This window comes from Lolium rigidum, chromosome 6, assembly GCF_022539505.1.
Source record: "Lolium rigidum isolate FL_2022 chromosome 6, APGP_CSIRO_Lrig_0.1, whole genome shotgun sequence".
Classification (NCBI taxonomy): domain Eukaryota; kingdom Viridiplantae; phylum Streptophyta; class Magnoliopsida; order Poales; family Poaceae; genus Lolium; species Lolium rigidum.
This window is the reverse complement of record NC_061513.1, coordinates 227,531,830-227,551,388: the sequence shown is the minus strand read 5'-3', so window position 1 is coordinate 227,551,388 and position 19,559 is coordinate 227,531,830.

Here is a 19,559-nt window from a genome sequence, read left to right as displayed (position 1 = left end):
AAGCATCTCTACTACGCCAACAAAGCAAAAGCCAATACCTTCAAGATCCGCTGAAGCATCTCCACTTCATCAAGAAAGCGAAGCCCCTACCTTCAAGAGTGACTCGCACCTCTACCGGAAGACTTACTAACTTGGTCTAACCTTGGTATATAATCGCGCTAACCTAGAGGATATCTTTTTGAAAACCACCCCCTAACACACCGTCTAACCGAGATGAGAGAACATTAGCGTCAAAGACAAGCTACATCACATGGTTCATCCGGTCCTCGTCAAGTGAAGCTCATGAAGATACCTCAAGACTCAAGATTAGGTGTAATTTACCCGCTCACTTCTTAAGCCGGTCAACACCGACACTCAAGCCGAAGATTGTCTCCGACGACCTTGTTGCTGCTTCATATGGACAACAACCCGACGTTTCATCAACTTACTAACTTACCGCGCGTCCCATATGGTTGAGTTAACACCGTGAATGCCTCTTGAAGTTGTGGTATGCACGTCGCCCCCGAAGATTCTTCAACTGAACAAGGAAAATCGACGACTTTTTCAGAAGCCCGATAGAACCACAAGGCAGAAGCACAGAGTTATTCCGAAAGCCCGATGAAAAATCGTCTTCCACTACAAGTTGGAGCTAACCCTAACATTTTAAACCTTTCTAACACACCGTTGGAAACTTGGGATGCACTAACCCCTCTTGAAGCCGTGGACTACACAACGCCCTCTGAAGATGTTGACTCAAGACGAGAGATCAATGACTTCTCCAAAAAGCGCCCGACAAGACCCGTGGCTGAAGCTCTATGATTTCAGGAACCCCGCTGAACAATCTTAAGGGTGGAAGACTTCGTCTTCCACTAAAATTTTAAGCTAACTCTAAAAAGTTTTCAGCCCTGTTCAAGCCCCGTTGGGTGCACTAACCCTCCCACAGCCTTGAACTCCCACTAGGATTGTTAGGAAGTTCAGATCTAACACCTCCATGGAGTAGCCAACCTCTTCATGAAGCTTCCCTCGGCCAGAAGCTACCATGTCTCTCAAGAAGCTGAAGTTGCAACCCTCTCAACAACGGCACATCTACAGAAGAATGGAGTCTGACTTTAGTTAAACTTTACAACCCCTCTAGTTCTACGCTCAGTAATCTCGGGACGAGATTAGTTTAAGGGTGGAACATCTGTAACACCCCACTTTTTGCAACCTTGTTTATTTGTCCATAATGCAAAAATTACGGGGAACAAAAACTTTTTATGTAGACTAATTAAGATGAATTGCCTTGATCACGTACTGTTAAGATGAATTGCTTTGATCTGTTGGTAGATGTATTGTCTTGTTTTGCTTGTTGAGTTTTGTCTTGAGCTACCTCGTAGATCAACACCTCTAGTGGTCAAGCAAGCAACTCACCTAATAAAACACCTATGTGACTTAGGAAAAGTTGTTTTCTTTTTTCTCCACATCAAACTTTTCTACTCATGGCAACATGAGTGTGCCTACTTAAAATTCCTCTTTGTGTTTAAGTTAGCTCAAATCATCCTTGATTCCAAACTTGCACACCTCTGATCTACCACATTGTATTCCCCTATCCTCCAATTTTTGATCAAATGGATGATCATTTGATACTTTCAAATCACTTCCAATTGACCTCTTACTTGAAGAGCAACTTATATTTCATCATGCCCATCTCAATCCTCTATTCTTTTTCATCATCACCTTGACCTCATGAATTGATGTCACCTTCATACTCCTTTTTATCTATATGTATCTACTCCTATTTTTATCATTATCAAAGTCACTCATTGACATTACCTCCTCAACATCATGCCTTGATCTATTCACATGAGTGTCGTGCATCTCTCTCTCTTTGTTCATTTTTGAGTGGCACATGAAGGAGCCGGCCATGGCAAGATTTTCGGCTAGCTCTCCCTCCTTACTTTCTTCCTCCACAAGCCTTTCCCTCCCACCTAACCAAATCATTAAATGGGCAGCCACCCACCTTATCCAATCAAAAAGGAGGCAGCCAACCATCCTCCCTCTATAAAAGAGGCTTGGCCGGCCACCTCCTCACCTTTGGCTTCATTATTTCACTCCCACTCACTCCTCCACCTTATCTACACCCTCATAACCCTCTCCTACCTCTCCCCCGCGAAAATGCTGCTCCTCCTAGCTCCATGGCCGGCCATGGCCATGGAAAGCCACCTAGATGAAGCTCTCCTCCTCCCTCAAGCTTCCCCTCACCATGAGAGCCTCCCTCTCCCTCTCTTCTCCCCTAACCTTTGATGAATCCAGCTCCCTTTCTCCTTTCTCCTCTCACAAGATTGGATCTTGATGCAGGTGCATGTTGGTCCAAGCATGGAGAAGGTTGAGCTATCCTCGGATCTGAAGTTCTTGAGCAAAGTTCGTCCAAAACCTTGCAGTAATTTCTGTAATCTTGCTGTTTCAGATTCTGGTACGAACTTGTAAAATCCACCAAATCTCGTGCGCAGATCCAAATCGAGTGATTCAAAGTTCCGCAGTTAGATACGGAAAAGATTTACAACTTGGCGTTGGTCTCATCCTCAAATTCATTATGGATTGTCCGTGGTAAATAAAGTTCTGTAAACATGAAGATTCACTGTTTGTTAGATTTGTTCCGTTTTACAAAACCTTTTTGAGCAAACTCAACTCTAGGTGAAAGCCCTCTTCAATACCTTCATTTTGGCGGTGGTTTCACTTCGATTGACCTCCTGAAACTGAAATGGTTCACAGATCAAGATCTGGTCAGATCTGACTTTGTCGAATTAAACCAAAGCTTGGAAACGAATTTTTGAATGAAACCAGTTGGGTAAGAACCAGCTTCTCAATACCTTTCAGATGCAGCTGACCTCATATTTTTATGTTTGATGTACGATTTGTGGTGAATTAAACTTGTTACGTGTGTTCTGCGAGACATGGTCGTTAGCTTATAAATCACCAAAAATCCATTTTTGAACCTAATTGAGTGATTCCAATTCTGTAGGACTACTGAATGTTTTCTTAATCTTTTCAAAAATGTTTCAAGCATTTATCTGTTCTGTAAATCCAGAGGTAAAGCAAATGGTAAAGACATGCAGTAACCTTGTCAATCCATTTGTGAGAGTTTCAGAAACAATTTGAACCTAAATTCAATTGTGTATGCATCTCTGTTTAATTACCTTTCAAATTCCAGTGGCCTCATATTTTTAGGATTTTTCTACGATTTATGGCTTACAGATCTTGTTTTCTGTACAGTCAGATTCAAAGAAATTCCTAAAATTGTAGGTTTAATATTTTTGGGTGATTCCAATTGGGTTAGTCTTGTATTAGTACTGGCTATCTAGGAAAAATAGTATTAGTCTCTGTTCATGCATATTTGTTACTGTTAGTAATGTATATGTGTGACATGCATTGTCGAAGCAAAACTTTTAGGTTTATTTAAAACCCTTGACCAACTCTTTTTATTAGAAATGGGCAACCTTTGTTTTATGCTTGCAAAACAAAACCTCTGCAATTTAACCTTAGCTCTTTTGTTTTGCTTAAGTTTTCTAATGGTAGGGCATATCATTTGCTTCCTATTCTTGTGTGGTGTTATGTGAGCAAACTAAGTTAGGAAAACTGTTTTCTACTTTTCCAAAAATGTTTGAAAATGTTTTGTGAATGTATTTGATGTCAAACTAATGCTCTTGTCCTCTTTATGATGTTATCTACCAGGGGATGTTTGGTTTATACCATGGTGATAACCGAGAGAGGCAATTGCTAAGTTGTGATACTCTCATACCTTTACTAGGTAAATAACATGGGTTTTTCTTAAAGTTGTTTTGTGGTATCTATAGGTCCTTAGTATGTTATACCTTGGCTACATGGTTAGTTGTTGATTGTTGAATGTTGTCTTGTTAATGCAATGTGATTGATTGTGTTCCTTTTATATTTTCCGGCGATAGATGCGAACAATTCCGGAGAAGAAGAAGTGGTTCGGATAAGGGTTTTATTTATATTGATGGGATTCTTATATTGATGGAGTTGAAGAAGTCCAGGGACAAATAAGCCAAGGCAAGCCATCTCTTGATCTCTGAATGTTGAATCACATATTGTGGTTACTTTGTTATTCTTGTCTCTCGATATATTTTGTGTGGTATCTACTTATGTTGATGGAGCGTGCTCACCATGAGCATGTTGGATTCTCTTTGACACCTCACCTACCATCCCCTTTAGGGAAATGGTGGTTGTCATTATCATGATCTTGGTGTACCCTCTAAGTGTGAGGGGTATGCCCACTTATCTTGTGTGTGTCGACCTCTTGGCACCCTTCTTGAACCCCTTATTGATGTTCTGCATACTTACTCTCGAGTATGTTGAACCTCTTGTTGATCTTATGCATGCATACCCTGAGCATGTATGTCCCCTTGACCATCTATATTATCATCTTCTTAGCGGTATGATGATTAACATCTTGAACCTTGTTGAATCTTCCAACTTATGTTGTCCCTATACATGCTTATCCTAAGTATGTATGATCCCCTTAACACCTCAATTATCATCCCCTTAGTGGTATGATGGCTAGCATCATGTAATTGTGACTCTTAGTTCCGTCATAAAACTATAGGTTGGGAACCCCCTTGGAAAAATACCTTGTTGAAAAGAATTTTTGAAAACCTTGGGTGAGTTGGACTTACCCAAGCGTGTGTTTATGAAAGGAAAGGATCTTGGCAAAGATGGTTGAAAAGAAAATCTTGTTTTCGAAAACTTTGGCGCCTAAGTATTCACCCGTGACAATTAACCCGCGCAACCACATTACCCTGGGGTGGGACGGGGCTTAGCCCGTAGTTTGTTCTTCTTAACATGGGACACCGCACAACTATATAAGGGTAAGGTTACCCCTGAATCCGGATTGTCGTTGGTGGAGACAATAGTATAACGGGAGGCCTTCGGGGCTGACCCGTCCGGAAGACACTATGGGTCTCCTGGCTTGGCGGTGGAGCCACGCTCAAAGTGAGGTGAGCTGCCACGGTGCCGGGGAGGTACATACTCCATAGGGTAGGATCCCGCGAATAGGCGAAAGGCTATGTCCGAGTTTTTGTCATGGCATAGTTGATATGCAGGGATGATGCCCACATGATAAACTCGCGGATCTTGTGGGGAAAGTGTGCAAACTCTGCAGAGTCAAATCTATTCGAATAGCCGTGTCCGCGGTCATGGACGGTTGAAATGGCTGTTGCTTAGCCCGATGAGTTTTGTTTGAGAAAGTGTTTACCAAAGGAAAAAGGAACTTGTTTTCGGAGTACCGGAAGGGTACTAGAATGGTTTGGTTGACCATGTGGAGATGGTCGGAAAGGAAATAAACTGGGTTACCCCCTTCCTAGTGTTTTATGTTGTAGAACTCTTTTGAAGTATCTTCTTTAACAAAGATATAGAGATGTCATAGAACCCTCTTATTGTCCCCTTCAATCTGCGATGTTGGGATGCTATATCCACAAGAGAAACTGATTCTCTTTCACATGCTATATCCACAAGAGAAACTATCCTTCTTCTCTTGTCTCTTTTAGTTAGCATTGTTAGCACCTTTCTTGATGGTTTGCGAGTACAATTCCAATGTACTCACGGCTTTGTCCCTGGATATTTACTTGGCCAGACTCGGAGGAACACGATGGATGAAGAAGGAGTTGACGACGTCTATGCGAGCTAGGAACGTCTTCCCAGGCAGTTGCCTGTAGGGTTATGGCAGATGACTTGGGTACTACGTTGCTGAAGTGATGTTGCTACTCTGATGTTTAGTTAGGCCCTTCGAGGCTATTATGTAAGTAATGGTCATGTGACCTCATTGTAATTTTCTTATTCCGCTTTGTAATGGATGGTGTAATTTGATATCAGTTCGGTTATGTGTTCACGACGCACTGATCATGGGATCGTGAACTGTATACATAACAGGGATTTTGGACAGCTAGTCCGGGGTCCCCACATAAGGGCTGTACCGGTAGCTATGTGGTTAATCTCTCTCCTATGTACTTCAATACAATGATCTCATGAGCTGCCTTACATGATTGAGATTCATATGAGTTTTGTATCACTATTCATCTATGTGTTACTCTACTGATGTTATTAAAGTACTCTATTCCTCCTCCACGGTGTAATGGTGACAGTATGTGCATCGTGTAGTACTTGGCGTAGGTTATGATTGTAATCTCTTGTAGATTATGAAGTTAATTATTGCTATGATAGTATTGATGTGATCTATTCCTCCTTCATAGTGTGATGGTGACGAGTGTGCATGCTATGTTAGTACTTGGTGTAATTGCAATGATCTATCATGCACTCTAAGGTTATTTAAATATGAACATCGAATGTTGTGGAGCTTGTTAACTCCGGCATTGAGGTGCTCTTGTAGCCCTACGCAATTAGTGGTGTTCATCATCCAACAAGAGAGTGTAGAGTGGTTTTATTATGTGATCAATGTTGAGAGTGTCCACTAGTGAAAGTAGGATCCCTAGGCCTTGTTTCCAAACATCGAATCTCCGTTTGTTTACTGTTCTGTTGCATGTTTACTCGCTGCCATATTTTATTCAGATTGTTATTACCACTCATATACATCCATACTACTTGTATTTCACCATCTCTTCGCCGAACTAGTGCACCTATACATCGACAAGTGTATTAGGTGTGTTGGGGACACAAGAGACTTCTTGTATCGTGATTGCAGGGTTGCTTGAGAGGGATATCTTTGACCTCTTCCTCCCTGAGTTCGATAAACCTTGGGTGATCCACTTAAGGGAAACTTGCTGCCGTTCTACAAACCTCTGCTCTTGGAGGCCCAACACTGTCTACAAGAATAGAAGCACCCGTAGACATCAAGGTCCATCTGCTCCATAGGCAACTTTTGACGTCAGGAGTAGTCCTAGTTATCGTAGACGTCCTGTTGTCCATCATCCTGGTACTGGGGCTCATCTTCATAGTCTGGTCATTTGAATAGCCAGGGACAAAGCCATGAGTACTTTTAAAGTACTCGCAAACTAATACTAATGTAAGCACTATCAACTATATCAATGGAATTCTAAGCTCTAGGTTCATTTGCATAAAGCCAGTTTTATTTCATAAGCATTTTGTAAACAAGACTCTTCATTTGCCTAACTCAAGTGGGAACATTAGTGTCATTCCCACAACTCTGTGGTGATTCAAGTCAAAGTCACCTTTCAAGTTCAATTCACAAGTCATCCATCATATGTCACCTTTTTGGAAAAGTTCTGATGACGGAACAGTATGGCCTTTCCAACTGTCCATGACCGCGGACGCGACTATTCGAATAGGTTTACACTCTGCAGAGGTCGTACACTTGTGCCACAATAATTGCAGTAATCCGTCAGGGGTAACTGGCCCTGATTTATCACACTCAGTGCGCGGACTACCAATCATAACCTTTCATTTACATACCCTAGTATAGGCACCTCTCCCCATGAGCTTGGCCTCCCAGTGATAGCAAACCGCCAACCTGGGAACTGCACAGGGCTTGGGTAGGACATTCACCTCATTTCACGTCATTTCACTTTCAACGGAGGCAGCCTCGGCATAACCCCTATGACGCTCGTTCAGAGGGAACCCATACTAAAATACATAAGTTTCCAGTTAAGCCTTACCCAGATTCAGGTATTGTGGGGGTACTTGAAATTGGAATGGTATCGCATCCGAACCCAACCATCAGTTTTTGTAAAGCTCACCAAGTCATTCCAAGTCATATTCACCTTCAAAATCTTTCAATAGAATGACTCATCATTCCAAGATTTTCAAAGTCATTTGATTCACAAGTTCCCATCTAGAGTAGTCACTTTTAATTTTAGCACTAGCAACTAGTCATGAGGGGTGCTAACTAACTTGTAGTTCTCTAAGCTAACCTTGATACTCTTGCCATACTTCATATCTAGACCAAAGTGAGCTATGAACAAAATAAACTTTGATAAACCAAAGTAAAGCTTGTAAGAATAAAACTTGGGATTGGATCCTTAAAAATAATAGTGCAATCATGCCTTGCTCTAGTAGAGCTTTGCATTAGGGTAGCTTGGTAATAACTTGCAATAATATAGCTTGCCTTGATTGGGGTAGTGATAAAAGTTCTCTTCTTCTTCTTGGTAGAAGACCTCCTCCTCCTGGTAGTCCTCGGTACTAGCGTCTATAAACGGATACGAGGTAACAAACACCAATCAATACTTAAGTGGACTAGTTAGCCCTAATGGCTCAATCAAGATGACCTAGCATCCTCACAAATATCACTCACATAACTCTAGGGTTCTTCTTTAGTGATTGGAAAATAATTTCCTCTTACTGAAAATTCTATTAGGGTTTCTATTTATTTCCTTTGGAGAAATAATTTCCTATCATTGAATCTTATTAAGATTTAATCTTCTCATTTCACAAGTGTGATATCATGTTGACCAAGGTCAATACTTCACAATTATCATTTAAGAAAAATGATTTAAATGAGGTCCTACACCTCATGCAATTTAAACACTACTATGATTTAATATCCTCAAGTAAGCAATGATGAGACCATGCAACTAAGGTCATCACTTTACTTCACATTACTTGGGAAGATGATTTAAATGAGATGCTACATCTCATAGATTTGAAATTCAAAAATTGAAATGATTTAAATGAGCTAGAAATGACTACATAGCCATTATTTGAATCTAGCTCATGATCATATGAAGCAACCATGTCACATTTTTACTTAATCAAATAGACAATATGAAATGTGATTTATGAGAATTTGAATCACCTCAAAAATCATTATGGTTGATTTTTAATAATTGTTTGGAGTTTGAAAACCTACTGCCTTGTTATTTTTATTGCAAGTGATCTATAATAATTCTAGGGTTGAGACCAGTTGGGTTTGATAGAGAATTTCATAAGCTTTCCAAATATAGAAAATTCATCAAATTTGGCTTAGTAGATTTGAAGTTATTTAATTTCTAGCAAAGCACCAGTGTTGATTTGAATTTAAATCGAATTAAACGAAATTTAAATTTAACGAGCGCGCGGGAAAGCAAATGGGCCGGCCCAGCTATGCTCCAGTGCTCAGCGGGCCACCTAACAAGGGGACCTACACGTCAGCGACTATTTAAACCCGAAGCGGTAAGTTTCTATCTCGGACGCACGATTAGAACACGATCCGACGGGCGAGAGACGTCGTCGTCTCCAGCGAGAGGGGGCTACTGGCGCGGCGAGGGTTGGGGGTAGGGGAGCTCACCGGCGGTCGGTGGTCGTCGGCAAGGGAGCAGGGTGAGATTGTCGAGGGTGGCGGAGCGTCTGGTACAAGTGGCGTCGCTTGAGGTGGCCTTAATCAACGGCGCCCTTGCTACGGTATTGCGATGCTCCGGCGAGCAATTGGAGCTGCTCCGGCGCTAATGTGGATGGGAGAGGGTTCGAGGAGAGTCAGAGAGGAGAGGGGAAGGCGATGGTGTGCTGAGATGGCTCGGGGGAGGCTCTATTTATACGGGCGCGAGGTGGCCGAGGCGCATGGAGGTGGTCGATCATGGCGACGACGTTTGGAGCGGCGAAGGGGCAAGGGAGTGGGCGCGTAGGCTTGCTGGCATCATGCCGAGCAGGACGAGCGTGACGGCGCAGCAAATGGAGGACGAGGGCGTGCGGGTGACGTCAAAGTCTCCGCAGTACTGAGGCAGAGGACGGTGATGATGTCGACGACGACAGGGCGAGCGCCGGCCAATGGGGTTGTCCAGGAGGGAGCAGGTGGGGTTGCGATCGCGCGTGCAAGAGGAGGGAGCGAGGGGAGGACGACAGCGACGAGGCGAGCGTGCGCACTGGCGCGTCCAGTGTCGTGTCTGGGCGCGCTCTGGCATGACCTGGGCGTCGTGGGCGCGTAGGTTTCCGGCCAATGCCCTGCTCGTCTTCAGTCAGGGAGGGTACGAGCATGCGTAGGAGTGTGAGGGGAGTCTCGTTGACAAAGTGAGGATGAGAGGAGAGGGCAGGAGCTGATGATGGCATGGTGGTGTCAATGGTGGCCGGCATGGTGGAGTTTTGATCATTTCTTTGATGGTACTGTGGTACTAAGGCCTAGCATGGTGTACTGGTGTAAGAGGAGGTCAATGATGACAGGAAGTGTGAGGGTTTAGTCTAAAATCCAGTGAATATTAGAGAGTATGATCAAAGTCATTAAGTGCACACCAAGTGTTTGTGTTAATGGCCGCAAGAGAAATATTTTTGAATTTTGCAAAAATATTTTATGGAGATGGTTCAAATAATGTTTGACACACAATGCTGGTGGTGGGGTGCAAAATGGAAGTGGTTTGTGAAAATTCAAAATAGGCAAGATCTTAAATCTGATTCAATGTCACCACTTTGCATCCTTATATTAAAGAATTGGGAAAGAATTAGACAAGGTGGTCAACATCAAAGTTGTTCATCTTGATGAGGTCTTGGATGAGGTGCAAAGAGTTGAGAGGGTTTGATTTAGACATATCTTAATACAGGGGCTCAAAGAGGGTAAGATGTTAAAAATGTCACATGTGACCATTATCACATATCACTTGATTTTGATTTTTTCCTTTGACTTGATTTGGGTTTCTTTGATTCAAAGGTGTTTGCTATTGGTTCATTGATGTTTCCCAACCATTGGCACAATTCAAAATGGCCTAGGTTAAAGATTTACAAAAATGGCCATAGCCTCATAAGTGAATTTCTTGTTTTTATTTTCTTCTTTTTCTTTGACCAAAGGTCCTTGTTTGGTTTTCATGGAGTGTTGGTTTAAGTTTAAATATGGGTTCAACCCATTTTAGTAAAGCAAAGTTGGCATAAGCCAAGATTTGCAATTATGGCTATATGCCACATATGTGTTTTTCTTTTATTGTCCTTTTCTTTTGTTTTGTTTCTTCTTGACCTCAAATAGCAAGGTTTAGGGTTTTAGAAACATTTCAAAGTACTTCACAAAAGCATCATGGCAATATGACAACATATAAGCATAAGTACTATGCACAACCTCTAATTTAATTAAAGTTTTTGTTGGTTCCAAATTTTGGAAAATAGGGAAATTCATTTTCTCTTTGTTTTAAATTTTGGGGTGTTACAAACCCTTCCCCCTTAAACAAAATCACGTCCCGAGATTTAAGAAAATTTAGGTTCCTAAGAGAGCTTGGGCGAATGGGTTAACAGGAATACGTACTCTGCATGGCTTGGGGTGCTTCCTGAGCTTCTGTGGCACTCCTGTGGTAGAGACGGCCGTTGCGGTTGTTCGGGTTCCTTCTGGCTGCGAAGCGGCGCTGTTGCTGGGCAGGTGCAGCGGTATTGGGGGAAGTCTTGGCAAGCTTCTTGGGGAACTCATTGGAGTAGTGACCCACAGTTCCACATTCATAACAAGTCACAGTCGACTTATCTTTTGGGGTGACGGGGATGGCATTGCTCCCAGTCCTCGGGCCAGTGTTGAGGTTGTTGTTGTTACCATTGTGGTTGTTGTTGTTGTTGTTGGGGTTGTTGTGGTTGTTGTGATTGTTGTGGCCTCCGGGCTTCGGGTGTCCTCCATTATTATTGGAGTAGTTTGGGCGGTACTGATGACCCACAAGTATAGGGGATCGCAACAGTCTTCGAGGGAAGTAAAACCCAATTTATTGATTCGACACAAGGGGAGCCAAAGAATATTTGTAAGCCTTAACAGCGGAGTTGTCAATTCAGCTGCACCTGGAAACAGACTTGCTCGCAAGAGTTTATCCGACAGTTTTATAGCAGTAGCAGTAGTGAAATATAAGCAGCAGTGTAATAGAGACAGAAGTAGTGATTATAGTAAACAGTAGGATTAAAATACTGTAGGCACAGGGATAGATGAACGGGCGCTGCATGGATAAGAGAACTCATGTAAGGCAGGGCAATTGCAGATAGTAATAAAACAGTATCCAAGTACTAAACAACCATAGGCATGTGTTCCGTATATAGTCGTACGTGCTCGCAATGAGAAACTTGCACAACATCTTTTGTCCTACCAGCCGGTGGCAGCCGGGCCTCTAGGGAATCTACTGGTAATTAAGATACTCCTTTTAATAGAGCACCGGAGCAAAGCATTAACACTCCGTGAACACATGTGATCCTCATATCATAGCCTTCCCCTCCGGTTGTCCCGATTTCTGTTACTTTGGGGCCTCGGGTTCCAGACAACAATATGTGTATACAACTTGCAGGTAAGATCAGAAAACAATGAATATCATCATGAATCAATAACATGTTCAGATCTGAAATCATGGCACTCGGGCCCTAGTGACAAGCATTAAGCATAACAAGTTGCAACAATATCATAAAAGTACCAACAACGGATACTAGGCACTATGCCCTAACAATCTTATGCTATTACATGAACAATCTCATCCAATCCCTACCATCCCCTACAGCCTACAGCGGGGATTTACTCACACATGGATGGGGGAAACATGGATGGTCGATGGAGAGGCGTCGGTGGTGATGATGGCGATGATCTCTTCCAATTCCCCGTCCCGGCAGGGTGCCAGAACGAAGTTTCTGATCCCGAAATTGAGTTTCGTGATGGCGGCGGAGTTCTGGATGTCTTCTGGCAGATTGGTCGAACCCCCGTGCGTTTTTAGGTCGAAAGCCTTAAGTAGTCCAGAGGGGAGCGTCGGGGGCTGGCCGAGGCGACGCCACCATAGGGCGGCGCGGCCCAGGGGCCCACCGCGCTGCCTGGTGGTGTGGGCGCCTCGTGGCCCCCTCCGTCTCATCTTCTGTGAAAATAGGCCCATTGCATATATTTCCGGGGATTATCCTGAAAGTTGAGTTTCTGCACAAAAATAAGACACCAGGGCAATTCTGCTGAAAACAGCGTTAGTTCGTGTTAGTTGTATCCAAAATACACAAATTAGAGGCAAAACAATAGCAAAAGTGTTTGGGAAAGTAGATACGTTTTGGACGTATCAACTCCCCCAAGCTTAGCTTATTGCTTGTCCTCAAGCAATTCAGTTAACAACTGAGTGCGATAAAAGAACTTTCACGAACACATTTGCTCATATGATGTAAATATTCTCATGATATGGACGAGTACTTAGGCAATTCATAATAAGATACATGTAAATAAAGTCATCTAATAGTTCTGTCAATCATGAAAACGATACCAACAAACTAATAATAAGCATCATGAATCATATCTATCAGCAGGAATGCAATGTTCATAAAAAGATATGATAAAGTGGTATCTCGCTTGCCTGTATTTGTATAGCAAAACATAAATGCCCAGGCACCTCTGAATTTCATAGAAAGACTAGAAGTAAAGATTATACAAGATAAAAGCATCAAAGTTATACCACAGTTAACCATATTATGGGACAAGCATATTACACTAAGAATGACAATTATGCTCTCAAGAGGGTGCTCAAAGAAAGGATGGTGACTCAACATAAAAGTAAAAGATTGACCCTTCGCAGAGGGAAGCAGAGATTAACATGTGCTAGAGCTTTTCATTTTTAAAACATAAGTAAAATTGTTTTGGGAGGTGTTTGTTGTTGTCAACGAATGATAGTGGGCACTCTAACTACCTCGTCAACCAGACTTTCAAGAGTGGCTCCCATGAAGGACGTTATCTCTACCAGCAAGGTAAATCATCCCTCTTCTCTTTTGTTTACACATGTATTCTAGTTTCATTATGGATGACACTCCCTCCAACCTTTGCTTACACAAGCCATGGCTAACCGAATCCTCGGGTGCCTTCCAACATTCACATACCATGGAGGAGTGTCTATTTGCAAAATCAAGTTGCTTACTGATGAATCAGGGCAAAACATGTGAAGAGAATTATTGATGAAAGTTAATTAATTGGGGCTGGGCACCCCGTTGCCAGCTCTTTTTGCAAAATTATTGGATAAGCGGATGTGCCACTAGTCCATTGGTGAAAGTCTGTGAGGAGTAAATGACAAGGTTGAAAGGTAAAACACCACATACTTCCTCATGAGCTATAAAACATTAACACAAATTGAGAAGTACTTTGAAGGTTTAAAGGTAGCACATGAAAATTTACTTGGAATGGTTTGAAATGCCATGCATAGGTATTTATGGTGGACACTTTGGAATAACTTGGTTTTTTAACGGAGGCATAAAAGTGATACAAGAACTCTGAAGCAAAGTAAATCACAGAGGCTTAATTGACTTTTGTTTCAGTCATATGCATGCGTGAGCATGTGCCAAGTCGATTCAAATGAATTACTCAGAGGAGGATACCACAATGTCATACCTATCTATGAATAAAACAATGCAAGCAAATATTTATGACATGTTACTCATATTAATAAATTGGAGCTAAACATGAGAGATCATGAACTACTAGACTTTCATTAAATGACATATACCTCACATGAACCAACTAAGCATGCTCACATGGATGAGTATATGTACAAAAATGAAAACAAATAGAGTTCATACTAGCCTCTCACCACAGTCGAGTTGTCGTAGATCATCATTATTGCCTTTCACTTGTGTGGCTTGAATAATATGGAATGAAAACCAAGCTCCAACCACTGAAGACCGCTGAACTCCATAGTGAACTTTACAAAACCAAAGAAGAACAACAAATATTTTTGGTGTTTTCGAATTGGAAACAAGAACAAAAGGAAACATGCAAACAAAGCAAAATCTTTTTGGATTTTCTCATAGCAAACTAACGATAGTAAATAAAGCAAAATAAGAACAAGAAACCAAAATAAACAAATGGTGAAGAGAAACAACAAAAATATTTTTGGTCTTTTTGTGTTTTAGGAAAGAAACAAAGCAAAAACAAGAGAGTGAAAACTAAAAGAGTCACATAGACACAAAGTGGCAGAAAGCCGTCAAACTTGACAGCAGTACAGTAATCATTTTTTACGAAAATCTTCCGTTGTTCAACTCGAAAAGTGCTCAACTAATGAAAGTTAGATAATAACCTGGGGAACATGCACAAAAAATTTCTTCTCAAAATAACGTTCTGGCTATTTTTAGGAATTTTTTAGTATCAGTCCAGAATCTGTTTTTAGACAGCACTTCCCCAAATATCATCTTCCTCATATTAGAGGCAACCATAAGAAGCTAAACAAGTATGTACAAATATCCGGCAATTGTAACATGCAATGAATGAGTGATGCCGGCATACCTCCCCCCAAGCTTAGGCTTTTGGCCTAAGTGGAGATCAATCCCACAGTGCCCATGAGGTGGCACCTCCGTAGTAAGATGAAGAAGGATCTTGTCCTTGGTACGTGCTGGAAGACGCACCAGGATACGTGACGATGTACCCGTCGGAGGGCTCGGCGTCCTCGGAGTCGTGCTGCTGGTGGAAACCACGTATCCTCAGTTTCTCATCCACCTCCTCCTTGGAGCGCGACCACGGTCTCCTGCGAACACTGAACAAATCGGCCTGCGGCAAAGGGATTTCCCTCTCATCCCCGTCAATAAACAACATTCTATAGACAATATTTTCTAAATTAGAGTCAGTTGTGACAAATTGGTGACTCTTCATAGCAGCAATATCAAGCTTAATAGGAGTTAATTTCTCATCACTAGGATCAATAGAAAAACCTAGATATGCGACAATACGTGAGGCAATAATTCCTCCATAAATAGGTCCATTACTATCTAAGAGACGAGCAATAAGAGCACCAAGGTGATAAGGTGTACTTCCAGTAAGTACAGCAACCAGAAAAGCAAGATGATAACTAGATATGTTGCTAGTGTTCTCCCTACCAAGAATGCTAGTAGCAAGATAGTAAGTGAAATATCTAATGGCAGGGAGTTGAATGTTCCTTATCTTGCCGCGTTGAATGGTGCGGCTATCATCGTTGGTAACTTCTCGATAGAGTTCCGTCAAAGCTTTGGGGCGGTTCTCGATCTTCTTCGCTGTACCTATAGGAGCAATATCCAATGCAGCACAAAAATCCTTCAACTTCATAGTAACAGGCATGTCATAGATCTTAAATTTAACTGTTGGTGAGAAGGCTGAGTTGCTGAATTTAAAGCTTTCAACAAAGATTTTAGTTAGCATGTAAAATTGATCACTCTCATCTTCCATATAGGTAGATAAGCCCACACTATTGATGAGAAACAAGAAATCATCAAGTAGCCCTGCATTACGCAAAAAGTCAAAGCATGGAAAGGATGAAGCATTAGGAACCCCATTATCCTCTTCAACTTCAAAGCTAGGTGCAATGACATCCTCATCATAGGATCGCCTAACTCGAGTGGCTGCCCTTGAAGGCCTTGCCTCTCTTGTCGTATCCCTCTCGAACACTTCTCCAAAGGTGTGGTTATGCATTTTCCTTTTCTGAAATTTTTCAAGAATCATTATAAAAGTTGATTTCGAGACATAATAATTAGGGAAACTACTATAGGAACTTGGTAGAGTACTAAACATGCATTAGAACTAATTTTTACAACTTAGAACAATCATGCAAACTCACTTAACATGTCACCTACAGCAGCAAAATACTCAAGATATACTCAACTACACAAAATTCTATTTGGATAATCGAAGGAGTCACATACCGGAGAACAAATACCCCAAATTTCAGCAGCAAAGATGGGCTGAGCAAGGAGATCGAAAATCTCGAGCAAGAACAGCAAGAAACTCGGGTTTGAGCAATGGTGATGTGTTTTCCCGTGAAAGAGAGTGGAGTGGTAGGTGGAGGAGTAAGTGGAGGGCCAGGTGGGGCCCTCACCACAGGGTGGCGCTCCCCCCTCCTTGGCCGCGTCGGCACATGGGGGCCAGCCCAGGGGTGCCCCACTGGTCAGCCCCAGGCACTCCCAGGTTGCATTTTGAAAAATAGGACCAACGGTATAATTTTTGTAAATTTTTGAAAACTTCGAAAAACGCACATTTCTGGGTGTTAAATGTGGGGACCCCGGACTAGCTGTCCAAAATCCCTGTTATGTATACAGTTCACGATCCCATGATCAGTGCGTCGTGAACACATAACCGAACTGATATCAAATTACACCATCCATTACAAAGCGGAATAAGAAAATTACAACATGGTCACATGACCCATACTTACATAATAGCCTCGGAGGGCCTAACTAAACATCGAGTAGCATCATCACTTCAGCAGCACGCAGTACCCAAGTCATCCGCCATAACCCTACGAGCAACCGATCGGGAAGACGTTCCTAGCTCGCATAGACGTCGTCAACTCCTTCTTCATCCATCGTGTTCCTCCAGGTCTGGCCAAGTAAATAGCCAGGGACAAAGCCGTGAGTACATTTGGAATTGTACTCGCAAACCATCAAGAAAGTTGCTAACAGAGCTAACTAAAAGAGACAAGAGAGGAAGAATAGTTTCTCTTGTGGATATAGCATGTGAAAGAGAATCAGTTTCTCTTGTGGATATAGCATGTGAAAGAGAATCAGTTTCTCTAGTGGATATAGCATGTGAAAGAGAATCAGTTTCTCTTGTGGATATAGCATGTGAAAGAGAATCAGTTTCTCTTGTGGATATAGCATCCTAACATCGCAATTGATGGAGACACTAAAGTGGTACTATGACATCTCTATATCTTTATTGAAGAAGAGTTAGCATACCGCCATCTCAGGTGATGGGGATACTAGGGAAGTCCTATGACATCTCTATATCTTTGTTGAAGAAGATACTTCAAAAGAGTTCCACAACATGAAACACTAGGAAGGGTATCCCGAATTATTTTTCCTCCTCGACCATCTCCATATGGTCGACACAACCTTTCTCGTACCCTTCTGGTACATCAAACACCTTCTCACTTTCTTTGTAAAGCATTTCTAAAACAAAACTCGACACAGCTCGGTAACGGCCATCCCAACCGTCCATGACCGCGGACGCGGCTATTCGAATAGATTTGACTCTGCAGAGTTTGCACACTTTCCCCACAACTATCCGGATACGTATCGTGTGGGCATCATCCCCGCATAACAATGTATGCCACGACGGATACCCGAACATAACCTTTCGCTTATCTCCACTGGCATGAGTCCTTCCCTGCGGACTTACCCCTTCCCGGCACCCCGGCAGCATACCTCCTTTTGAGCGTATCTCCGGCGCCATGACAGAAGACCCTCAGTAATCGTCCGGCTATAGACAACTACAGTGTATTGCCTCCTTCAGAGCGCAACCCGGCGTCAGAGGTCATCGTGACCCTCCTAGAGAGTTGTGAAGGTGTCTCATGCCAGCTTCAACAAACTAGGGCTAAGCCCCGTGCCCATGTTGGGGTAGCGTGGTTGCGCGATTTAGTTGTTCCGGGCGAATACAAAGAAACGTGTGTCGTTTTTCTCAAAAACCCAAGTCACACACACTTTCCTTTTTCCAACCATCTTTGTCAAGATCATTTCCTTTCATAAACCATACACTCGGGTAAGGTCGACTCACCCAAGGTTTTCTCAAAACTTTTACAACAAGGTAAACCTTGAGGGGTTCCCAACCTATAGTTTCATGAGTTGAACTAGTATTGCACTACGGCCGAGATGAGAGTCATCACGCCATAGATGAGGTATAAAGGGGTAGTGGAGTGGATCATACTTGCTTAAGGTAAGCATGTATTATGACAACACTAAGAGGAATATAATCTCAGATTTGTGGTACTAACTAAACAATGTGGATAGTGGAGAATCACTATCCAACCAACTCTCCAATAGGGTACTCGGCATACTCCTCTCTAGTTGAGAATACACCAAGATCATGACATTGATACCTCTAAACTACAAAAGTGGTGATTGTGGTGTAAGTTACTATCTTGAGAGGGAACATGCTCAAGTTGAGCATACAAGATAACCAAGTGGAATGGCACGGCAATGATACCATGCATCCCATAATCACAACGACAATAGTGTAGTATCACCACTAGGGAGTACCCCACTTGCAATCACACATAGATGACATAAATAGAGAGAATAACACACATAGAATCAAGGTGCTTTGGACATCAACAAATGACATCCAACTAGACACCAAATCAGAGATCAAAAGATGGCTTACCTTGGCTTATTTGTCCCTGTACTTCTTCAACTTCATAAATATAAGAATTCCAACAATATAAATAATCTTCTCATCCGATTCCACTTCTTCTTCTCCGGAATTGTTCGCATCTATCGCCGGAAAATATAAAAGGAAAACAATCAATCACATTGCATCATCAAGACAACATTCAACAATCAACAACTAACCATGCAGCCAAGGTATAACATACTAAGGACCTATAGATACCACAAATCAACTCTAAGAGTTTTAATTTAGAAAACCCCATTTATTTACCTAGTAAACGTATGAGAGTATCGCAACTTAGCAATTGCCTCTCTCGGTTATCACCATGGTATAAACCAAACATCCCCTGGTAGATAACATCATAAAGAGGACAAGAGCATTAGTTTGACATCAAATACATTTACAAAACATTTTCAAGCATTTTTGGAAAAGTAGAAAACAGTTTTTCCTAACTTAATTTGCTCACATAACACAATATCCAAAATAGGAAGCAAACCATATTCCACACCATTTGGAAACTTAAGCAAAACAATAGGGCTAATGTTAAGTTGCAGAGGTTTTGTTTTGCAAGCATAAAACAAAGGTTGCCCATTTCTAATAAAAAGAGTTGGTCAAGGGTTTTAAA